We start from the raw sequence: 10,000 nt of genomic DNA on the forward strand, positions 1-10,000 counted from the left end.
AAAGCCAGTTCTTTATTGTTCAAAAATTGAAGTTCCCCAGTCTTTTTTGTCAACCAATTGTTTCGTATAGATTCTAGTAGATGCACATAATCATACAATAAATATATACCTGATGTTGTTAACCATGGTTTACTATCAACTGTTTTAAACATTCCAAAAAATCTTTGATTTACTTGGTTACCATCAGTAATTATTACCAGTGTCTTACTATTTTCGATATTATTTATTGTATAGACAATTTGTTGACATTGAGCAAACTGAAATTCAGAGGAAAGATTTGCAACAGGTTGAGCTCTACATATAAATTCTGGACCTCCAAAAAGACATTTAATCATAAATGATAAAATTGTTTTAGCTAACTTTTCAGGGTAGTTTACTGCTTGACCAAACAAAGCACCTCTTTGGTAAAGCAATGAAGCTTTGACATAGACCTCATCAATTAGTAGTATGGAAATTCTTTTTAATGGATTTAAATTCATAAAAATACTATTTATGAAACTTAGGTCCTCCATTGAGCTTATTTTTGAAGTCAATCGTGTTAAAGTCCTTATACTTGGCAACTTGTAGTCAATACACAAACAATCATATAAACTTCGTTGTAGTTGTAATTGATATTGTAGTTGAAGTTGAGATAGTCCGACTTGCACAGAGATACACAGCATTTCAAAGGCATTTTTTAAGGTATTTAAAAAAACTAATCGTTAGTTTGACAATATTATTACCTTACAATGTTAACGCCTTGAAACTTACAACGTTATCGTCTTGAAGTTGCGCTATCTAATTTATAAACCAATCAAATTTTAAAGATTTATTAAAAAAGCGCAAACACAAACTTTCGTCTAATGTTAAAAGATGAAAATGTAAACACAGTATTAGGAATTGGCCTTCAGTTTAACAAATTTGTTGCGCGATGTCAAGACCTGTTATTATAGAAGGCCGCGGTCACACATAATATAATATTCTGAAACTAATAAACAAACATCTAAAAGTCTATAAGTAAATTTATTCTTTGATCATTGCCTTTATATCCTATCTTATTTTCATATCATAATCTATTATGGTATTATTTATATAACATATCACAACAATATTATTAAATTTGTGATGTTCAAATATCATATGAACATTCTCTAACATGTTCATATGATATTTGAATATAGTTCTTGAGTATATTATCTGCAAACAATTGACTGATGCAAGTTTAAATGTTGTCAAAAACCAAGCATGCATGCATGGGACACTGCAGTGTCCCACAAAGAAATGCTGGTTTGAAAGTCAAATTTTCTTTATTAAAAAAAAATATTAAAATAGGGAGAAGGTTTCCGTAATTTTTTTTAGGCTCCAAAACTTTTAACTTTATATATAATAAGGTTCATAAAACTAAGGGACTTACGAAGTAAATTGAGGAACAAAAACAGGATATTTACAGAAACTTTTCAATTTTTAATCTGGAGTACTAGTGTAATTGGGAATTAAGTCTCTGGGTCCAGTATTCAAAGTAATATGATCTAAAGTAATATATAAATTAAATAAAATGCTTTAAAATGCATGCAGTTATACATATAACTCCTGACAGTTAACTATATGTATAACTAGTTATACATAAAATTTATTATATAAACTTATTTTCTAAGGTTATGCTTGAACAAATTAGTACCAATTAATTCAAATTCAAGATTTAGTTCAAGTTCAAGTTCTTATTTGTTCATTGTTTTTTCACTATTTTATATTTAATTGTTCAAATTTGTTAACTGGTACTAATTCTTACTACAGGAAGAATATTTATCATTGTTGAACGTGATTTTATTAGTAACTTAATTTTACTTTCAACATATTTTGACAACACCCTTTACATTTTGAATGATGATAGCTTTACTTTTCTATTGATGTTAAATTTATTACGTTTCAATAACTCAGATTGAATTTTACTGAATTATTGTAAGCTTTGTAAGAATTTGCTGTATATCAAATGGTGTTGTAAATAAAGTAAAAATTATATATATATATATATATATATATATATATATATATATATATATATATATATATATATATATATATATATATATATATATATATATATATATATATATATAGTATTTAGGCTATGCCAGTAGATAGAGGGGCAGTGTGAGTTTAACAATAATTAACAATGGGGAGGGAATGTTGAGACCAAAATAATGTCAATTAAAAAATTGAATTAAAAAAAGTAAATTATTTTATTTAAAAAAAAGTAAAACAATTTATGCTAGCTTTAAGCAGGTTTTAGAGGTGTTTACACCAACAATGTGGTCTAAAAACTTCTTGCTTTGGTTGCTTAAAACTGTAGAGGATCATAGGAAAAACAATTTAAATTCAGAAATTAGCTTGCTTATCTGAAAGAACAATTTGTGATTTTTTTTTAATTTTAGTACTGTTGAGAATAAACGTATAATTGAACCGGAAAAAAATTGATGGTATATGCATTTTTTATATTATATTAACAATTCAGATATACCATCATAATATGATAACAAAAACTGACATCATTTTCAATGGGAGATGGCAAAAAATTGACTGAGTTTGATAAAGGGTGAAGGTGTTCAATAACCTGGTCATCATCTGACATCATTATGCATAGATGATCCTATGATTTAGGTAAAATAAGTAATCAATTTGCCATATTTCTCTTGAAAAGTGTAAGAAAAAAGCATTGTTATGCTGAGAACCTACCTATTGAGCAAGCTTTGACCACCTATTTTATAAATTTGAGAGACAGAAGTGGAAGTGCGAATCGCAAAAGAACTAATAACAATGCTCTAAATTGATTTTAACTTTGTAGACTAACATTAATATAGTATTTAGAAATAATAAATGAAGTTTACATGATTTTTATAGTTTGTATTTATTTCCATTAATTATCAGTTGTCACTCTTATTTTATAAAATGAATTAAAAAACTATTTATTGAGGAGTATAATATTAATACATAAATACTAGTTTCCTAATGCTAGTATCATCACAATGTTAATGGTATTCATTTTAAAGTGAAATTTTGTATCAATTTTATTGTTTTAATGTTGTATATATATATATATATATATATATATATATATATATATATATATATATATATATATATATATATATATATATATATATATATATATACATATTGTTTTTACTTTATTTAAAACGACTTTGATATACAACAAACCCACAGAGCTTTCAATAATTCAGTTATGATACAATCTGAGTTATTGAAATGTAATAAATTTAACATCAATAGAAAGTAAAACCTGCTACTATTTAAAGTGTAAAGGGTGTTGTCAAAATATGTTGAAAATAAAATTAACAAATAAAATCACGTTCATCAATGATAAACATTCTTACGGTAGAAGAAATAGTACTAATTAACAAATTTGAACAAATAAATATAAAATTAACAAAAACAATGAATAAATAAGAACTTTAACTTGAACTTTAACTAAATCTTAAAATTCTAAATTAATTGGTACTAATTTGTTCAAGAATAACCTTAAAAAATAAGTTTCTATAACAAATTATATGTATAACTAGTTATACATATAGATTACTATCAGGAGTTATATGTATAACTATATCAGGAATTATATGTATAACTATATCAGGAGTTATATGTATAACTATATCAGGAGTTATATGTATAACTATATGCATTTTAAAGTATACTATTTTATTTAAACATTACTTTAGATTATATTACTTTAAAAACTGGACCCAGAGGCTTTATTCCCAATAACACTGTGGTACTCCAGATTAAAAATTGAAAAGTTTTTGTTAATATCCTGTTTTTGTTCCTCAATGTAGTTTGTAAGTCCCTTAAGTCTATAAGGACCTTATTATATCTAAAGTTAAAAGTTTTGGAGCATAATAAAAGTTACAGAAACTTATCTCCCCCACCACCACCACCCTATTTTTTTCTTTTTTAACAAAGAAAATTGGGAAATTCTTTGACTTTCAAACCTGAATTTTTTTTGTGGGACACTGTAGTGTCCCATGCCTGCAGGCTGGGTTTTTGACAACAATTGAACATTCATCAGTTAATTGTTAGCAGATAATATACTCAAGATCTATATTCAAATAACTATTATATTATCCGAATAATACGTCTATATGCACAAATCTTAATCTTATTTCTATAAAGAAAGATAAACATTATTTGTGGTACTTATATACTTGCTTGCCATTCTCTATATTAATATAAAATATTTTCACACAATATAAATGTAACGCAATGCAATGTCGATTTAAAATTTTCTTTTTTTTAGTTTTTTTTTAAAAGTTTTTTTTTTAGTTTCCAGCTTTCAAATTAATTCCCATGCAAATCCCACATGAAACCCACGTGGGATTTCCCATGTGTGTAAATACCATATGGTTCCCACATGTAACCCATGTGGGATTACCCACATGGGTTTAAGGTGACAAATTTCCATACGGATACCACATGGGAAAATCCGTCCCACGTAAATCCCATCAATCCCACACGAAACCCACGCGGAACCCATGTGGGACGCGATTTTATTTTTCACTGGGTAAGAACCAAAAAAATAAATTTAGTTAAGGAACGAGAGCTTTTTTGTATTGTAAGAGTAAACAAATTCATATACGTTTATGAAAATCCAAACTTTCCGGAAAGAAATATCTTTATAAACAATTGAAATGCAATGCTTTGCTTTGTCCAACCACTGTCTGAAACACTCCGTGTACGTTCTTCTGGGGCATTCCCAGTGAAAAATAAAATCGCGTCCCACATGGGTTCCGCGTGGGTTTCGTGTGGGATTGATGGGATTTACGTGGGACGGATTTTCCCATGTGGTATCCGTATGGAAATTTGTCACCTTAAACCCATGTGGGTAATCCCACATGGGTTACATGTGGGAACCATATGGTATTTACACACATGGGAAATCCCACGTGGGTTTCATGTGGGATTTGCATGGGAATTAATTTGAAAGCTGGAAACTAAAAAAAAAAACTTTTAAAAAAAAACTAAAAAAAAGAAAATTTTAAATCGACATTGCATTGCGTTACATTTATATTGTGTGAGAATATTTTATATTAATATAGAGAATGGCAAGCAAGTATATAAGTACCACAAATAATGTTTATCTTTCTTTATAGAAATAAGATTAAGATTTGTGCATATAGACGTATTATTAGGATAATATAATAGTTATTTGAATATAGATCTTGAGTATATTATCTGCTAACAATTAACTGATGAAAGTTCAAATGTTGTCAAAAACCAAGCATGCATGCATGGGACACTACAGTGTCCCACAAAAAAAATTCAGGTTTGAAAGTCAAAGAATTCCCAATTTTCTTTGTTAAAAAAGAAAAAAATAGGGTGGTGGTGGTGGGGGAGATAAGTTTCTGTAACTTTTATTATGCTCCAAAACTTTTAACTTTAGATATAATAAGGTCCTTATGACTTAAGGGACTTACAAACTACATTGAGGAACAAAAACAGGATATTAACAAAAACTTTTCAATTTTTAATCTGGAGTACCACAGTGTTATTGGGAATAAAGCCTCTGGGTCCAGTTTTTAAAGTAATATAATCTAAAGTAATGTTTAAATAAAATAGTATACTTTAAAATGCATATAGTTATACATATAACTCCTGATATAGTTATACATATAACTCCTGATATAGTTATACATATAATTCCTGATATAGTTATACATATAACTCCTGATAGTAATCTATATGTATAACTAGTTATACATATAATTTGTTATAGAAACTTATTTTTTAAGGTTATTCTTGAACAAATTAGTACCAATTAATTCAAGTTTAAGATTTAGTTAAAGTTCAAGTTAAAGTTCTTATTTATTCATTGTTTTTGTTAATTTTATATTTATTTGTTCAAATTTGTTAATTAGTACTATTTCTTACTACAGTAAGAATGTTTATCATTGATGAACGTGATTTTATTTGTTAATTTTATTTTCAACATATTTTGACAACACCCTTTACACTTTAAATGATGACAGCTTTACTTTTCTATTGATGTTAAATTTATTACATTTCAATAACTCAGATTGTATCATAACTGAATTATTGAAAGCTTTGTAGGGGTTTGTTGTATATCAAAGTCGTTTTAAATAAAGTAAAAACAATATGTATATATATATATATATATATATATATATATATATATATATATATATATATATATATATATATATATATATATATATATATATATATATACAACATTAAAACAATAAAATTGATACAAAATTTCACTTTAAAATGAATACCATTAACATTGTGATGATACTAGCATTAGGAAACTAGTATTTATGTATTAATATTATACTATAAATAAATAGTTTTTTAATTCATTTTATAAAATAGAGACTGACAACTGATAATTAATGGAAATAAATACAAACTATAAAAATCATGTAAACTTCATTTATTATTTCTAAATACTATATTAATGTTAGTCTACAAAGTTAAAATCAATTTAGAGCATTGTTATTAGTTCTTTTGCGATTCGCACTTCCACTTCTGTCTCTCAAATTTATAAAATAGGTGGTCAAAGCTTGCTCAATAGGTAGGTTCTCAGCATAACAATGCTTTTTTCTTACACTTTCTAAAGAGAAATATGGCAAATTGATTACTTATTTTACCTAAATCATAGGATCATCTATGCATAATGATGTCAGATGATGACCAGGTTTATTGAACACCTTCACCCTTTATCAAACTCAGTCAATTTTTTGCCATCTCCCATTGAAAATGATGTCAGTTTTTGTTATCATATTATGATGGTATATCTGAATTGTTAATATAATATAAAAAATGCATATACCATCAATTTTTTTCCGGTTCAATTATACGTTTATTCTCAACAGTACTAAAATTAAAAAAAAATCACAAATTGTTCTTTCAGATAAGCAAGCTAATTTCTGAATTTAAATTGTTTTTCCTATGATCCTCTACAGTTTTAAGCAACCAAAGCAAGAAGTTTTTAGACCACATTGTTGGTGTAAACACCTCTAAAACCTGCTTAAAGCTAGCATAAATTGTTTTACTTTTTTTTAAATAAAATAATTTACTTTTTTTTTTAATTCAATTTTTTAATTGACATTATTTTGGTCTCAACATTCCCTCCCCATTGTTAATTATTGTTAAACTCACACTGCCCCTCTATCTACTGGCATAGCCTAAATACTATATATATATATATATATATATATATATATATATATATATATATATATATATATATATATATATATATATATATATATATATATATATATATATATATAATTTTTACTTTATTTACAACACCATTTGATATACAGCAAATTCTTACAAAGCTTACAATAATTCAGTAAAATTCAATCTGAGTTATTGAAACGTAATAAATTTAACATCAATAGAAAAGTAAAGCTATCATCATTCAAAATGTAAAGGGTGTTGTCAAAATATGTTGAAAGTAAAAATTAAGTTACTAATAAAATCACGTTCAACAATGATAAATATTCTTCCTGTAGTAAGAATTAGTACCAGTTAACAAATTTGAACAATTAAATATAAAATAGTGAAAAAACAATGAACAAATAAGAACTTGAACTTGAACTAAATCTTGAATTTGAATTAATTGGTACTAATTTGTTCAAGCATAACCTTAGAAAATAAGTTTATATAATAAATTTTATGTATAACTAGTTATACATATAGTTAACTGTCAGGAGTTATATGTATAACTGCATGCATTTTAAAGCATTTTATTTAATTTATATATTACTTTAGATCATATTACTTTGAATACTGGACCCAGAGACTTAATTCCCAATTACACTAGTACTCCAGATTAAAAATTGAAAAGTTTCTGTAAATATCCTGTTTTGTTCCTCAATTTACTTCGTAAGTCCCTTAGTTTTATGAACCTTATTATATATAAAGTTAAAAGTTTTGGAGCCTAAAAAAAATTACGGAAACCTTCTCCCCCCTATTTTAATATTTTTTTTTAATAAAGAAAATTTGACTTTCAAACCAGCATTTCTTTGTGGGACACTGCAGTGTCCCATGCATGCATGCTTGGTTTTTGACAACATTTAAACTTGCATCAGTCAATTGTTTGCAGATAATATACTCAAGAACTATATTCAAATATCATATGAACATGTTAGAGAATGTTCATATGATATTTGAACATCACAAATTTAATAATATTGTTGTGATATGTTATATAAATAATACCATAATAGATTATGATATGAAAATAAGATAGGATATAAAGGCAATGATCAAAGAATAAATTTACTTATAGACTTTTAGATGTTTGTTTATTAGTTTCAGAATATTATATTATGTGTGACCGCGGCCTTCTATAATAACAGGTCTTGACATCGCGCAACAAATTTGTTAAACTGAAGGCCAATTCCTAATACTGTGTTTACATTTTCATCTTTTAACATTAGACGAAAGTTTGTGTTTGCGCTTTTTTAATAAATCTTTAAAATTTGATTGGTTTATAAATTAGATAGCGCAACTTCAAGACGATAACGTTGTAAGTTTCAAGGCGTTAACATTGTAAGGTAATAATATTGTCAAACTAACGATTAGTTTTTTTAAATACCTTAAAAAATGCCTTTGAAATGCTGTGTATCTCTGTGCAAGTCGGACTATCTCAACTTCAACTACAATATCAATTACAACTACAACGAAGTTTATATGATTGTTTGTGTATTGACTACAAGTTGCCAAGTATAAGGACTTTAACACGATTGACTTCAAAAATAAGCTCAATGGAGGACCTAAGTTTCATAAATAGTATTTTTATGAATTTAAATCCATTAAAAAGAATTTCCATACTACTAATTGATGAGGTCTATGTCAAAGCTTCATTGCTTTACCAAAGAGGTGCTTTGTTTGGTCAAGCAGTAAACTACCCTGAAAAGTTAGCTAAAACAATTTTATCATTTATGATTAAATGTCTTTTTGGAGGTCCAGAATTTATATGTAGAGCTCAACCTGTTGCAAATCTTTCCTCTGAATTTCAGTTTGCTCAATGTCAACAAATTGTCTATACAATAAATAATATCGAAAATAGTAAGACACTGGTAATAATTACTGATGGTAACCAAGTAAATCAAAGATTTTTTGGAATGTTTAAAACAGTTGATAGTAAACCATGGTTAACAACATCAGGTATATATTTATTGTATGATTATGTGCATCTACTAGAATCTATACGAAACAATTGGTTGACAAAAAAGACTGGGGAACTTCAATTTTTGAACAATAAAGAACTGGCTTTGGCTAAGTGGAGTGATTTAGAAACTATATATAAAACTGAGTGTAATAGTCTTTTTAAACTCTCTAAACTTACAGCTAAATCAGTTTATCCAAAACCAATAGAGAGACAATCTGTAAAGTTTTGTTTGTCTGTTTTTTGCAAAAAACAGTAGCTGTATTAAGAACGCATCCAGAGATTGAAAATAAAGCATTTGAAGGTACTGCTGTATTTATTGAAAAAATAATTTTTTTTCGAATGTTGTTAATGTCAAAGCACCTGGTGCTGGCATTCGGTTTAGAAATGAATTATGCAAAGAAATCCACTCAGTTGGTGATCAACAGTTACAACTGCTACGAGATATTGCTGAACTGTCAAATTTTATGAAACCTACAGGTAAGCGTGTAAAACAGCTTACGCTAGATACTAGCAATGCAATAGCGCATTCATGTTATGGCTTTGTTGATCTTGTAGAAACTTTGTTGAGTAATGGAGCAAAGTTTGTCTTATTAGGTTGGTTTTCAACAGATCCCCTTGAAAAAGCTTTTTCTAAGCTTTGACAGGGATCTGGAGGTACTTACTTTATAAACGCTAAATCTGTATTTGAAAAAATTAATATTCAACTTACTAAATTGATATTACAACTTGACATTCCTGTTGATGGTATCGATGGTCATACTTGTGACATGTTTTAGAGATATTTCTACTGATGAAAAAGAA

General features: G+C 27.1%; 1 long non-coding RNA gene across 1 annotated transcript in view; it reads left to right on the top strand.

The window, feature by feature from the left end:
* The first annotated feature begins 7,901 nt into the window (after positions 1-7,901).
* Positions 7,902-10,000, top strand: part of LOC136088703 (uncharacterized) — a 3,684-nt gene continuing 1,585 nt past the window's right edge. The window contains exon 1 of the long non-coding RNA XR_010642408.1: positions 7,902-10,000. This exon is cut by the window's right edge and continues 946 nt beyond it. This is a non-coding gene — a long non-coding RNA (uncharacterized LOC136088703).

This window comes from Hydra vulgaris, chromosome 12, assembly GCF_038396675.1.
Source record: "Hydra vulgaris chromosome 12, alternate assembly HydraT2T_AEP".
Classification (NCBI taxonomy): domain Eukaryota; kingdom Metazoa; phylum Cnidaria; class Hydrozoa; order Anthoathecata; family Hydridae; genus Hydra; species Hydra vulgaris.